We start from the raw sequence: 15,334 nt of genomic DNA, 5'->3' as shown, positions 1-15,334 counted from the left end.
TTACACCAACTGCTCTCTCTCTTCACTCATGTTTCTGTTGTTCATCCTCCTGGGGATGGTGGTGGTTATGTGTTGATCATTGGGATTCCCCTTCCTTCCCTCTTCCCCCCACCTTCCTCTTTCCCTTCTGGTATGCCACTCCCATTTCTGTGCCCGAGGGGTTGATCTGACCTGGAATATCACAAGGTTTTGATAGACTTCTTTTAGTTCATTAAGCCCTTGTCACACACACTGCCTTATCCTTAGCTCTCTGCACATTCCGTTCCACCACTTGGTCATCCTTGCCCGCTACCTCCCTTCCCTGCCTTCACCTTGTCAATTCCTGCCCACTGCTCATGCCCAAGTTTTGATGTCTCTTTCTTCAGGAACCTCCTCTGCGACAATCAGACCCAAAGGTGGCTCTCTGGTGTGCTCCAAGAACAAGCTTTACATTTCTCATCACGTTTTATGGTGATGTCTTTGTCAACCGTTTGCGTTCTATGGGTGCCGAACAGACAGGCTCTGAGTCTGTTCTGTTCCTCATAGTTTACCCCTAACATCCTGCATGAAGATCACGAATCACGTTTGTACAGATACCATCATTTTGTCATCATTAACCCAAAGGGAATTGACCCCTTGTCCTTAGACACCCTGGCAGAGGAAGGCATGGTGGCCCCGAGCAGAGCCAAGTGCAGAAACATGGAGAGGCTGACACTGGCCTGTGGTGAGGTGGCTCTCAAGTCCTTAGATGACAGGAGACTGGACTGTCTGGGACATGCAGGCTTTGTCTATGAACACACATCGGTAGAAGAGAAGTTCACCTCCACTGAGAGGTGCAATAACCTGGGCTCAGTCGCAGTGCTTATCAAAGGCCCAAATAAGCACAGATCAAAAGTGCCATCTGAGATGGCTGGACAGCTGTCAAAAGGCCCCTGAGGATGGCTGCGTGGCCCGCGAAGCTGGTGCAGTGGAAATGGCCACGGCAGAGGTTCTGATGAAGACAAGCCCAGCATCAAGGGCAGGGCCGAGCTTGCAGTCCAAGCTAATGCTAATGCTCTGCTCATTATACCCAAGGTTCTTGACCTTTGGGAAATGCTTGTCAAGGTCCAAACTGGGCATTCAGAATCTGGTCAGCTTGTGGGTGGGGACTGGAACATGGGGAGCCGATGGTGTCCTCTGAAGCAGGTGTCATGTGATAATTAGTGTGTGAAGAAACAGTGTCTACAGTCCTGCACTGTGATAGTGACCAATGCTCTCCTGGTGGATGGATTGTGCGAGCTGGGGTGTCGCCTCTGAAAGGCTGAGTTGAAGCCTGTCTCGTGTCGTTGGAATCTTGGATGAGTCTACGGAGTGTTTCTGAGCACACAGCAAGGGGAATTTTGCTCAAGCTGAAAATGACTCTCAAAGGGATTTTTTGTTCCCATATTGCAACAGGAGGTTACAGTCACTTAAATGCTGGAACTTCATGAATTATAATCACAGTAGCTTTTAAATGGCACTGAAGTGTGCAAACATGGACCAAGTCCTTTGCGCCCGTGGAAGGGAGGGGGTGGTTTTCCTTTAGCTGACAGTACATGCTGGACACATGTATGTAATCTGCCTTGTTAATAAATATGCCTTCAAAAATCAAAGAGCGAGAGACTCTACTAGCTCTTAATTAATTCCATTTGTCCACTGTGTTTATTGGGCTGAAGAATGAATGAAAGGAAGTGTGAGCTGGTTCTCAGCTGGTATGTGTAAGGCAAAAACAGTGTTCAGAACTTATTTGCCCTTCTGCGCTGGCTCAGGTTGGGTTCATACTACTAATGCCTGTGTGGCCTCTCGACCTGACAGATTACCAGCTGCCATTGAGGCAACTGCAACTCATAGTAACCCGATGCATTTCAGAGAGAGCGCTACTTCATGAGGTTTTCGGCAGCTTTTTTTTCTTTTTAAAAAATATGTCACCAGGATGGGGGATGGACAACAGAAAAGTGGGTCAAGGGAGATGTCGGACGGTCTAAGATATGACAAAATAATAATAATTTATAAATTATCATGGGTTAATGAGGGAGTGGGGTGGGGAGGGAGGAGAAAAATGAAGACCTGATACCAAGGGCTCAAGTAGTAAGCAAATGTTTTGAGAATGATGATGGCAACAAATGTACAAATGTGCTTGACACAATGTATGTATGTATGGATTGTGATAAGAGTTGTACGAGCCCCCAATAAAATGATTAAAAATAAAGTAGGTCACCAGGGCTCATACTTGACAGCATTCAAACCAAACCAAACCAAACCTATTGCCATTGAGTTGCTTCCAACTCATAGTACACTATATAGGATTTCTGAGACTGTACATCTTTTGAACAGTCGACCTCATCCTTTTCTCTCGGAGAGGCTGGTGATTTTGAATCACTGATCTTGCAGTTCAGCAGCCTGACGCCTAACTCACAGCACCACCAGCTCTTGTCTTGAGAGTATTAATATCCTCATCTATTGATATATTTTAATTAAAAGATCATTTTATTGGGGGCTCTTACCACTCTTATTACAATCCATACATCAATTGTACCAGGCATATGTTGCCATAATTCTTTTCTAGACATTTACTTTCTATTGAGCCCTTGGTATCAGCTCCTCTTTATCCATGCCCCCACACCCTTGTGACCCCTTGATAGATGATAAATTATTATTATTTTCATATCTCACACCGACCACTGTCTCCCTTCCCCCATGGTTTCTGTTGTTCTTCCCCCTGGAGGGGTGTGTATGGTTATGTGTCGATCATTGTGATCAATTCCCCCTTCTTCCCCTCTAGTCCTCCCCTTCCTCTTTAACATCCTCATACTGAGCAAGATTTATGGCAATACGTTTATCATCCTGTAGTGAAGCTTACAGCAGTCTTCATCTTAATAACACCTATGAGTGAGGGCAAGCCGGGTTCAGAAGAGGATGTGGAATGTGGGATATTATTGCTGACATCAGAAGGATCTTGACTGAAAGCAGAGAAAACCAGAAAAAAATGTTTTCTTGTGTTTTGTTAAGTATGCAAAGGTATTCAACTGTAGATCACAAGCTATGGATAGCCTTGAGAAGAATGGGAATTCCAGACACTTCCTTGTGCTCAAGCAGAACCTCTACATGGATCAAGTTGCGATCCATACCGAAGGCCGCAGTCCTTGATCTTCATCAGCACGCCCTTCACGTCCTCCTCACTTCCAGCCAGCCAGGCTGTGCCATCTGCATATAGAAGGTTGTTAATCAGTCTTCCTCCAATCCTGAGGCCGCCTTCTTCATCCAATCCAGCTTCTCTAGGATTTTCTCAGCCTGTAGATTGAACAAGTATGTTGAGAGGATGTAACTCTAACTCACACCTTTGCAGATTTAAAACCATGCACCATTCCTTTGTTCTGTTTACACAATTGCCTCTTGATCCTTGTCCAGGCTCCGCCTGAGCACAGTGTCCTGCACTGGGAGTCCCACTCTTCCCAGGGCTGTCCACAGTTTGTTATGGTGCACACGGTCAAATGCCTTAGCACAGTCAATACAACTCAATGCAAAGCAGGGCAAAACCCGCACAACTCGATCAATAGGAAACATCATGATAAATGGAAAAAAAATTAAAGTTGTCAGGGATTTTGTCTTTCTTGGCTCCACAATCTGTTCATGGATGAGTCCATCAAGAGATCAAACCATGCACAACATTAGGGAAATCTGTTGCACAATGTTTATTTTATTTAAAAATTATTTTACTTATTTATTTAAAATCATTTTATTAGGGGTTCATACAACTCTTATCACAATCCATACATATATCAATTGTGTACAGCACATTGCACAAGATTTCTTTAAAATGTTGAAAAGCAAGGATGTTACTTTGAGAGGACTTATGCGCGACTGACCCAAGGTATGAGTCATTATGAGTCATAACTGACTTGGTGGAAACGAAAAATAAGAACACGGCTGAAGGGTGATGTCTACTAAGCATATTCGCTGATAAACTCATAAATAAATTGATCCACCAATCAATTACCGTATCGAACAAGTATCAACTCGAAACGATAGGCTAAATCATTTTAGTCACATTATATGACCCCAAGGAAATAGCTGCTTAATAAATGCTTTTGGTGGTTGATAATCCTTTGGGGCCTTGAAGTTAGAGAAGTGATAGACATAAATGCTTGGATCCCAATGGATACTCAGATCCAATCAGCGTCGGATTATTGAACCAAGGTAAGGGTAGGCTTCCTTGTGCATACTTGCCTATCCGTAGTGAACAGTTTCAGATTTTTTGTTACCACATCAAAGATTCCCAGGGGAATCGGTTTACTACAGATTAATAAGTAAGAACAATTTAAATCAAGGCTTGCCACCACCCCATCACCATCCCTTGTTCAAATGGCTCATGAGCTAGCAGGAGGAATATTTTCATTTCCTTTAGCCTTTAGCCTCTGATTGTTGAAATATTTTCAGCTCCCCAAGTCAGAGGCGAGGAACATTTTTAAATGGTCTTAACAGAATTTACTAGTCTTGCATGAAATCACAGCGTCGTCTTAAATGTCGTCAGGTCGCTGGATGCAACGCTTGTGTCTGCGTGTTTAGTCTTTGGCTGAGGTCGCGTTTGGACACACCTTTGGCTTAGCCTGAACTTGGAGCTTCTCCAACGGAAGGTGTCCCTCCTGGTTAAGTGTCTGGTGAATTTTGGGAAATTTTTCTGGCACCGGTTTGCTTACTTTTAGTTGGATCTGTCTGGATAAAAATCATAAAATAATTTTAAAAATCATTTTATTGGGGGCTTGTACAGCTCTTATCACAATCCATACATCCGTCCATTGTGTCAAGCACATTTGTACATATGTTATCATTTTCAAAACATTTTCTTTCTACTTGAGCCCTTGATATCAGCTCATTACCCCCTCCTTCCCTCCCTTTTTCCCTCCCTCCCTCATGAACCCTTGATTAATTTATAAATTATTATTATTTTTTCATGTCTTACACTGTCTGATGTCTCCCTTCACCTGGTTTTCTGTGGTCCGTCCCCCAGGAAGGGGGCTATATGTAGATCCTTATAATCAGTTCCCCCATTTCTCCCCCACCTTCCCCTTCCCCTCCTAGTATTGATATTCTCATTATTGGTCCTGAGGGGCTTATCTGTCCTGGACTCCCTATGTTTCCAGTTCTTAGCTGTACCAGTGTACATACTCTGGTCTACTCAGATTTTTAAGGTAGAATTGGGGTCATGATAGTGGTGGGGTGTATGTGTGTGAAATTAAGCATTAAAGAACTAGAGGAAAATCGTATGTTTCATCGGTGCTGTACTGCACCTTGACTGGCTCGTCTCTTTCTCGTGACTCCTCTGTGAGGGGATGTCCAATTTTCTGCAGATGGGCTTTGGGTCGCCACTCTGCATACCTCCTCATTCACATTGATAATGATTTTTCTTGGTCTTTGATGCCTGATACCTAATCCCATGGATACCTCATGATCACACAGGCTGTTGTGCTTCTTCCATGTGGGCTTTGTTGCTTCTCAGCTAGATGGTGACTTATTTATCCTCAAGCCTTTAAGACTTCAGATGCTATATCTCTTGATAGCCAGGCACTATCAGCTTTCTTCACCACATTTGCTTATGCATCATTTTGTCTTCTGTGATCATGTTGGGAAGGTGAGCATCAGAGATGCCAGGTTATTAGAACAAAGTGTTCTTGTGCTGAGGGAGTACTTAAGTAGAGGCTCAGTGTACATCTGCTACCTTAATATTTAACATATAAATATGTGTACCTAAATGTATTTTCCTACTGTTATATATATCTATTTACATATGTATATGTCTATCTTTAGACCTCTGTAAATGTCCTTTGCCTCCCAGTTCTTTCCTCTATTTCCTTTTACTTTCCTGTTGTCCCATTATCATGTTTGATCTATCATGTTTGGGTTTTAGTAATTCCTCTTGGCTACATTGTCCTTGATCAAGCCCCGTAAATAAATAACTTCAGTGACCTGCCCAGGAGTCCTGTAAACATCAGAGCCTCTTTCAGAAAGAAGTAAGATCAGCAGTTGGACTGTATATGAAATGGATGGTTAATGGGCCAATTTACAAGATAGTCAATTTCCTTAGAATCCGTTAGGAATACAACTTTTCATTCTGCCTTGAGTGCCCAAGATGCGTGGACTGGGACTTCCCCAACATGGACGGCAAGAATTCTACCACCAAACTGCCACCACCTCTTTCCTACTCTCTCCTTGATTGTGACTTGTTGTCATGTGCCATGCAGTGGAATCCGATTCATAGTGAGCCTAAGGGAAAAACAGAACTCCCTCATTGAGTTTCTTAGCCTGTAATCCTTATAGATGACTTCCAAGTCTTTTCTTCTCCTAGAGGTTTGAACCATTACTGTTGAGTATTTGGCCATTATATCACCAGGGCACCCCTATTCTGACTAGCCTCATGGCTGTGGAGTCAATTCTGACTTATATTGACGCTATAGAGCAGACTAGAGAGTAAGTCTTTATAGAAGCAGACAGACTCATTTTTCTTCCATCAAGCAACTTGTCGGTTTGAACCACCAACCTTTAGGTTAGCAGGCCAATTCTTTACCCACGATGCCACAAGTTCTCCTTCTTTTCTCATCAGTTCTTAATAATAAAGCTCACAATCCTTTCTGAGGCAGAACAAGACTCGCTCACCTTCCCTTCGCTTCCAAGTATACCCAGAATCATTCGATTTTGGAGACCTACTGACAACTTAATTTTTGTATTCAGTAGCTGGGAGAATACTTAGTCAGTCTCCATTCCATGCTGGGATTTTAAGACCAGAGAATTTTGACAGAGCCTTGAATCTAGATGTGAGGCACACAAGAGGCTTCTGCTTTGGGTGCAGACCAAACTCCATTTTTGTTCTCAAAAACCTGGACAAATCAGAGGCATTTAAGCTGAGCTCCCAATGACGGGTTAATCTGCAGTGACTCAGGGAGGATGGGGAGGAGAGGAAACAACTGCAGCTGCTTTTAGAAAGAATGTTTTTGCACAAGCTGTCCCTATTCTTGAAAGATAAGTAAAATCAGTTTCACAAAATGCTCGAGCAGCCCGGCTCTAGAACAAGATATCTCCAGATTAACGCTGTATGGCTTACACTTACTGATATATGACTGATGGTTCCTATTCCCTAAATTCTTAAAACAAAGCAAAACACCCTTCTCAGGTTTTTTGTAGTTTGGGGCAATTTGTGATTTTTACCCATGGTCCCCAAATTGCAGTAGTAACATTCTTCAATACATCTCTTTATTTTATTGTAATAAAGTATGTATTCTCACTGTCTGACATTTCTGTGTCAGAACTGTCGCGTTCAAAGGTACCATTATTTTAGCCACTCCTGAGAAGCTGACCTGGAGCCTTCAGTGCCAGCAAGAGACTCGCGAGCTCATTCATTTTCACAGACCTCCTAGGACTCTCCATCAGGCAAATGACCTCTCCAATCTCAAGTTCCACTTCCATGTATTGAAATTCTCTGTTTTTTATTGTGGGATTTTGTTTGTACTTTCATTTTCAGTTCCCACACTAAATAGTTTCGTGAATTAATTGCCAAATTACGTTTGGTAAGACTAGCACCCAGCTCTGACCTGGAGGGAAACAAGGTCTCTGTCCATTCAGTCTGAATTTATCTTTTCCCCTTACTGTGCACATTTTAGGGTCCAGTGCATATTCATGCATCAGCGCACATGCGTGTGTCAATAAGGTGCAGTGCACCAGCTCTGAGGGCCCAGCAAGGCCACCTTGGAGTGCTCCAGCTCTTACGCGAGCAAACAAGACATGCCTGTTTGTTCCAGATTGCTATCATATATATTTTACAAATCATTTTATTGGTGCTCATACAATTCTTTTCACAATCCATACACACATCCATTGTGTCAAACACCTTTGTACATTTGCTGTTATCATCATTCTCAAAACACTTGCTTTCTTCTGGAGTCCTTAATATCAGCTCCTCATTTCCCCCCCCCCCCCATCCTTCCTGCTCCCCCTCCCTCATGGACCCTTGATAATTCATAAATTATTATTATTTTGTCGTGTCTTACACTGTCCGACGTCTCCTTTCACCTACTTTTCTGTTGTCCACCCCCCACGGAGGAGATTATATGTAGATCCTTGTAATTGATCCCCCCTTTCAAACCACCTTCCCTCCACCCTCCCGGTATTGCCACTGTCACCACTGGTCCTGAAGGGGTCATCCGCCCTGGATTCCCTCTGTTTCCAGTTCCTATCTGTACCAATGTACATCCTCTGGTCTAGCCAGATTTGTAAGGTAGAATTGGGATCATGATAGTGGAATTGGGATCATGGTAGGGGAGGAAGCATTTAAGAACTAGGGGAAAGTTGTATGTTTCATGGTTGCTATCCTGCACCCTGACTGGCTCATCCCCTTCTGCAATCCTTTAGTAAGGGGGTGTCCAGTTACCTACAGATGGCTTTGGGTTGCCACTATGCACTTCCCCTCATTTACAATCCTATGATATTTTGTTATTTGATGCCTGATCCCTGGTCCCTTTGGCACCTTGTGATCACACAGGCTGGTGTGCTTCTTCCATGTGGGCTTTGTTGCCTCTGAGCTAGATGGCTACTTGTTTATCTTTAAGCCTTTAAGACCCCAGAAACTATATCTTTTGATAGCCAGGCACCATCAGCTTTCTTTACCACATTTGCTTATGCACACATTTGTCTTCAGTGATATTGTCAGGAAGTTGTGCATCATGGAATTCCAATTTAATAGAACAAAGTGTTCTTGCATTGAGTAAGTACTTGAGTGGAGGTCCAATGTTCAACTGCTGCCTTAATACTAAACCTATAATTATATGCATGTAGATATATTTCCCAACCACCCTATATAAATATATTTACATATGTACATGCCTGTATCTAGACCTGTATAAATACCCTTTGTCTCCTAGTTCTTTCCTCTATTTCCTTTTACTTTCCTCTTGTCCCACTGTCATGCTCAGCCTTCATTTGGGTTTCAGTAATTCCTCTTGGTTGCATTGCCCTTGCTGAATCCCTACCAGGCCTCTCACACTCTCCTTGCAATTTTGGATCACTTGTTGCTCCCCTGTCCCTGGGTTGGTCAACACCACCTCCTTACCCCTACCTCCCCCTCTCCCATGTCCCCCTGGAACCATTGGCCCCATTGTTTCTCCTCCAGATTGTTCATCCAGCTTATCTTATCTAGATAGATCTGTAGAGATAATAAAATGCACCAAAAAACAAGGCAAAGCAAGGCAAAGGGACAAAAGAGAACAACAAAAAAGAAAACCAATAACCCATAAACAATAAATTAATTAAATAAAAAGAAAAAATTTTAAAAGAAAGAAAAATCTATAAGTAAATTAAGGTCTGATTTTTGACCTCTAGGTGTGTCCCCCAGTCAAGTCGATGGGGTTCGACACTCTGGTCTCAGAGTCCATCCTCTCAACTCCCTCGGGAGCTCTCTGTTCTGCTCCCCACTGCCTCTTGTTCTGCCTCACACCTTAGTGTTCTGCTTCAGTATCGTGGGGTCAGTCTGGACCAATCCTGACACTGAGTCTCCAGTGTTGTCCCCCATAGGGTCATGGGTCAGCAAGGGACGTCGTGTCTCATAGTGGAATCAGCCATATGGTTCAGAACAGGGATATTGTCCTCCAGGCCTGGTAGGCCAAGATGTGCTCCACTCTCTCTTCCTCCATTCATTTACTCCCATGTGCTCTGATCAATCATGTCCCTCTCCCCTGGCTGCAGCTTCAGTACCATCCTCTAAAGTAAATTCTTCTGTGGGAGGGGCAGGTGTCCACATGGGTGGTAGGGGGGCCGGGCCCTCAGGCCCCTTCACTGGCTCCCTGCTACCATATTTTTATGAAAGACAATCTAGAAAATAATGGCCCTTTTGTGGCTCTTTTGAGCTAGTCTTGCAGACTGGTGAATTTCTAGAACTTTCCTTCATTTTGTCCTGAGAGATTATCTGTAGTTTAGAATGTTGTTTAAAGTTCTTTCTGCTACCAAGTTAAAGTCCATGACTGCTATTTTTCATGAGCTGATTAAAGAAAATATTTTAAATAGTTTTTATTCCCTGCCCCCCAAATGTTTCTTGTCTCGATTTTTGGTCAACCATATTGTTGTCTCTCAAGTTCCAGTCATCCAAAATCTTCAGCTATTACTCTCTAATGTCTTTCTAGAGACTATGTACTTTACTGTTACTGATTGCTGTAACTTTTTTTTTTTAGGGTAACTGTCCACCCTGAGAGCCAATATTGACTTATTGCCACCTGAGAACACAGACAGCAGACTTGGGTGATAATGTCTCAAAGGTCTCAAGGTCTCAAAGGTCTACTGAGTCACCTACTCACTTTTCCCCAATACTTTCGGCTGACTAATTGAGGTTTACAAACTTTTACTTTATATGCCACAAAGGGAAAATAGTCCAATATTTAGATTTAATAGTGAATGCATTCAACTTTACTATTTAAAAAGCTATGCTATGAGGTCACAGATATAAGACATCTAAAAGACTGATTAACCATAAAATGTATTTATTACACTTTTTACTTACAACTAAATATTTAATCAGCCAATTTGTAATAATTCTCTTAAAATGCTTTAGTGTCAAATAGCAAAGACTTCTCACTTTTAAGATAACAAAATGTTTTTGGTACTAAATTAAAGAGTTATTTTCCCCTTTGTGCAATACACTTCAAAGGCAAGAATAAAATCCCAAAATTTTAAAAGCTATGGAATCTATTAAAATCTTAAACAAAGGTTGTTTAATTGTAATAGATTTTCTTTAGTTTCTGTTTATTCTATGCAATCTGTTTAAGACACAAAAATTCTGTCTTTGAGTCTATGCTAAATTTTATGATGTTTTAAGATTATTGTATGTTCTATCTGAAGCTCTTTAAAAAAATAAGATTTATCATTATATAAGGCTAAGTAAAAAATATTGCCAATAAGGCCCCAGTTCATACACGCACAGGTTTATTACAAACAAAACATGTTTGGACATGTTTTTGCAATCAGTGGATGGATGCAGAAAATTTCCATTATTAATATACTTACTTGTCTCAGTCTTGTTAGGGTGCTTCCCCACACAAAAAGGCCCAATTTAAATAGTGGCTCCCTTGGGGACTCTGGTGGAGCAACGAAATTAAAGGCAGACAGGTCAGCTTCGAATATTATGGTTTATTGGGATTCCACAATGGTAATCTCGATAGGTTTTCTTGGAGATCAGGGCACAAGACAATCATGGAGATTATTATAAAGAAGTTTTAAGAAAACGGAAAACTGCATTGATGACCCCAAATCAGAAAGATTGTACCAAGGAATCTTTACCCCCACGACGATAAGGCATTTGCTCATTCTTCAAGGGTAGCAAGGACTGGCCTATGAGAATTTTGTTGGGAAACTCAACCCCATTCCCCACTACAGTCCTTGTCCTCCTTCTCCATTTTTTGTGTGTCCCAAACTCAAAGAATGTTTCAAAGGAGCATGAGTTGAGATCCTTGAAGGTGCTCAAATGTCTATTTTATTGTGGTGTCAATAGAATTCTTCAGGGAAAGGTTATTCACTGCCATCAAGTTGATGCTGACTTATAATGTCCTACCAGACAGAGCAGAACTGCCCCTGTGGGTTTCCGAGGGTGTAAACCTTTAAGGGAGCAGAGGCCTCACTTTCCTTTCAAGGACTGACTTTTGGGGTAGAACTGCCAACCTCGTGATTAGTCCTCCAGCAAGCACCTCACCATGCCACCAGGGGCTCTTTTGGAGAAGGGTTAGAGAAATGAAACAGTGCTTTCAGAAGTATACTTGATTATAGGATATATCTAGAAACTATAGTTTCATATTGTGGTATTTTTATTAACAAGAGTCCTATCTGGAAGGACATTGGGTCTCCACTCAAGTTTCCCTCAATGCAAGAATATTTTCTTCTATTAAATTGGCATTCTATGATGCTTACCCTCCCAACACAACCACTGAAGACAAAGCGGGTGACTAAGCAAATGTGGTGAAGAAAGCCCGGCTATCAAAAGATATAGTGTCTGGGGTCTTAAAGGTTTGACGATAAACAAATGGCCATCTAGCTCAGAGGCAACAAAGCCCGCATGGAAGAAGCACACCAGCCTGTGTGATCACGAGGTTCTGAAGGGATCAGTTATCAGGTATCAAAGAACAAAAAATCATATCATTGGGTACACACCTCCATGATATCATTGCTGAGGACAAACGGGTGCATAAGCAAATGTGGTGAAGGCAGCTGATGATGCTCGGCTATCAAAAGGTATAGCGTCTGGGGTCTTAAAGGCTTGAAGGTAAACAAGCAGCCATCTAGTTCAGAAGCAACAAAGCCCACATGGAAGAAGCACACCAGCCTGTGTGATCACGAGGTGTCGAAGGGATCATGTATAAGGCATCATCAGAACAAAAAAATCTTACCATAAGGAATGAAGGGGGAAGTGCAGAGTGGAGACCCAAAGTCCATTTGTTGGCCACTGGAGATCTCTTTGCAGAGGGGTCTAGGGGAGGAGATGTGTCAGTCAGGGTGCGATGTAGCACCGATGAAGAATACAGCTTTCCTCTAGTTCCTAAATTCTTCCTCCCCGCCCCCCCCAACCCCCCCGCATATCATGATCCGAATTCTACCTTGCAAGTCTGGATAGAGCAGAGGATGTACACTGGTGCAGATAGGAGCTGGAGGCACAGGGAATCCAGGGTGGATGATACCTTCAGGATCAGGGGTGTGAGTGGCGATACTGGTAGGGTAGAGGGAGAGTGGGTTGGAAAGAAGGAACCGATGACAAGGATCTACGTGTGACCTCCTCCCTGAGGCATGCACAACACAAAAGGGGGTGAAAGGAGACATCGGACAGGGCAAGATATGACAAAATAATAATTTATAAATTATCAAGTGCCAATGAGGGAGAGGGGAATGGGGAGGGAGGGGGGATAAAAGAGGACCTGATGCCAAGGGCTTAAGTGGAGAGCAAATGCTTTGAAAATGATGAGGGCAATGAATGTACAGATGCGCTTTACACAATTGATGTATGTATGGATTGTGATAAGAGTTGTATGACTCCCTAATAAAATGTTAAAAAAAAGAGGCCTATCATGTTGTAGCAAAAGTTTTTGACTTGTCTTTTTTTTTTAATCTAAAGTTTCTTTTTAATGGCCTTTATTTAGTTTTGCATCTGTTTTGTAATTAATTCCTATCAAGTCTCTCACTTTTAAGAATTATTATTCTAAACTAAACATTTTTAAATTGTCATTTGTGGGTTAGGTCCACTGTTGATTCACTAAAACTACTTACTACTTTAAACACTTTGTATTTAACCCTTTAAATATAAATACAAAGTATCTAAAGAGCTAAATACAAAGTTTTAGCATTAGACCTGAACGCAAGGAGGAGGGATAAAGGAAGCACTTTAGTCTTTATTATTCTATTGGGTTGTGCAAGAATATGCGAGAACAGAAACGCTAAGCTTGAGAGTATCAGGAGTTGTGGAAGGAACGTTTGAAGGGAAGTAAATGAGTGAGAAACAGAAAGATAAAAGCAAGATTTGAAATCTTAAAAAGAACCACGTAGTTAGCTAAACCGAAGAAAGTCTGTGTATGTGAGAAAAAGAAGGTCTTTGTAAGGGAAGGAAATATAAAGTATAGCTACAGAGTTAAAGTCAAAAAGGGTCATGAAAATAGCCACATCATGATCCAAAGGCAGTAGAGTGGACTACTAATCTAAGGACAATTTAAAATAAAAATATTTAATGGTTGTGTTAGTCTGGGTAGACTAGAAAAATAAATTCATAAACATACATATGTCTATAAGGGAGAGGTTTATATACAAGGGCAATTGAACATGGAGAAAACATCCCACCTCAGTCCAGATCAAGTCCATAAGTCTGATATTAGCCCATATGTCTGATATCAATCTATCAAGTCCTCTTCAGACTCAAACGCATGCAATGAAACCAAATGTAGGATGATCACAAACCAGTGGGTAGAAAGTCTTTGGGTCCAGTGGTGTTGTAAACATCTCAGTGCTGGCAGGGGTCTCTCTATGGCTTCCCTGGCTTCAGAGGTCTGGTTGCCTCCAAGTGACTTGTCTTCTGCAATGTCTACCAGGTAGTGGTAGAGAGAGAGAGAGAGAGAGAGAGAGAGAGAGAGAGAGAGAGAGAGAGAGAGAGAGAGAGAGAGAGAGAGAGAGAGACTCCCGTTTCCAAGTAGGAAGTATCAGATTTCCCAGAATTCTCAGGAGAAGGCCATGCCCACACAGAAGTCTCATTGGCTATCTCCAGATTGACAGGCTAGATGCCACCCTACACTCTTACTCCTCAAATTGACACCAGATTAGGTAACTATATGAAAGTTAGGGCTTAGATTCTGTCTCAGAAAATGAAAGGCATGCCTAAATAATAATCTGAAAGCTGATAAGCTGAACCTTGTAACAGCAGTCTCAAAGTACTTATGGCATTACACTCAAAGTGATCATGTGCAAGCTGATTGCTGGAGACAAAACAATAGCCACAGAAATAGATAATACATTTATAACATTTTAAAAACATCGTCTCCTGTTTTACAAAAATCTGGACATATTTTAAGCTTTCTTGTTGATACTTATACATCTTTAAGGAAACATCAGTGCATTGTAGGCTAGATGCTACATTTTTCTGGTAGCTATCACTTTTATATAAGTTCCTATATGAGCAGGCATCACCCCCAAAAATGGTCTGTTTTTCAAAGCTTTGTATTTAAATGTTTTTTTTTACAAAACAACACTTTCTGTGGCATTTTTCCCAAGCAGAAAACACAATTTTACAGTCGCACGCTGTTCTCTTAAATCGACCCTCACAAAAGTGAGGTTTAAATGAACTGCTTTTACCAAAAAAAAAAAAAAAAAAAGCACTGTGACCAGAGAGAACCTTCCCAGGCGATGCCACTGGTGCACTAACTCAGAACGAGTTGATGGATGCTCACCTCGTGAGTAAAATGCATCCTCTGAAAGCTCTGCTGTTCCCAGTGCACTTCCGGATATTTGGGGTACCCCCTCACAATCAAATAACAGAAATGAGAAAACATCTATAGTCACCCTTATCACCATAAGCAGACAACAACTAAAGTCAATAACTGCACCCTGATCATAGAACAAGACTCCATATAGCTTGCTTAAATATTTGGATTTTGGTTTGTAGGTTATAGTGATTTTTATGTTATTACCTATGGTTCATTATTGTGGACTTCTACCTAATAATTTGTTCATAATAATTTCTTCTAATTCTTAGAAAATACACTTGTTAAGCTGGTCCAATCAATAATGAATGCCAATAATTTAGTTAAATGTTAGATCTGGCACCTTTATTCATTAT

The 15,334-nt window shown here is 41.7% G+C and overlaps 1 long non-coding RNA gene across 2 annotated transcripts; it reads right to left on the bottom strand.

Annotated features, from left to right (window-relative positions):
* Positions 1–2,971: 2,971 nt before the first annotated feature.
* LOC142458004 (uncharacterized) lies at positions 2,972–14,091 on the bottom strand. Of its 2 annotated transcripts, XR_012786401.1 has the most exons (6): positions 13,963–14,091; positions 12,618–12,727; positions 12,411–12,490; positions 11,038–11,108; positions 4,593–4,710; positions 2,972–3,288 (listed from the first exon to the last, which is right to left on the bottom strand). It is a non-coding gene; the product is annotated as an uncharacterized LOC142458004 (long non-coding RNA). The 2 variants fall into 2 exon arrangements; XR_012786400.1 differs by lacking the exon at positions 2,972–3,288 and having other exon boundaries at positions 3,750–4,710.
* Between the last annotated feature and the right edge of the window lie 1,243 nt (positions 14,092–15,334).

Source organism: Tenrec ecaudatus, chromosome 10, assembly GCF_050624435.1.
Source record: "Tenrec ecaudatus isolate mTenEca1 chromosome 10, mTenEca1.hap1, whole genome shotgun sequence".
NCBI classification, from domain to species: domain Eukaryota; kingdom Metazoa; phylum Chordata; class Mammalia; order Afrosoricida; family Tenrecidae; genus Tenrec; species Tenrec ecaudatus.
The sequence above is the reverse complement of the archived record's forward strand: the minus strand, read 5'-3'. Positions and strand labels throughout refer to the sequence as shown.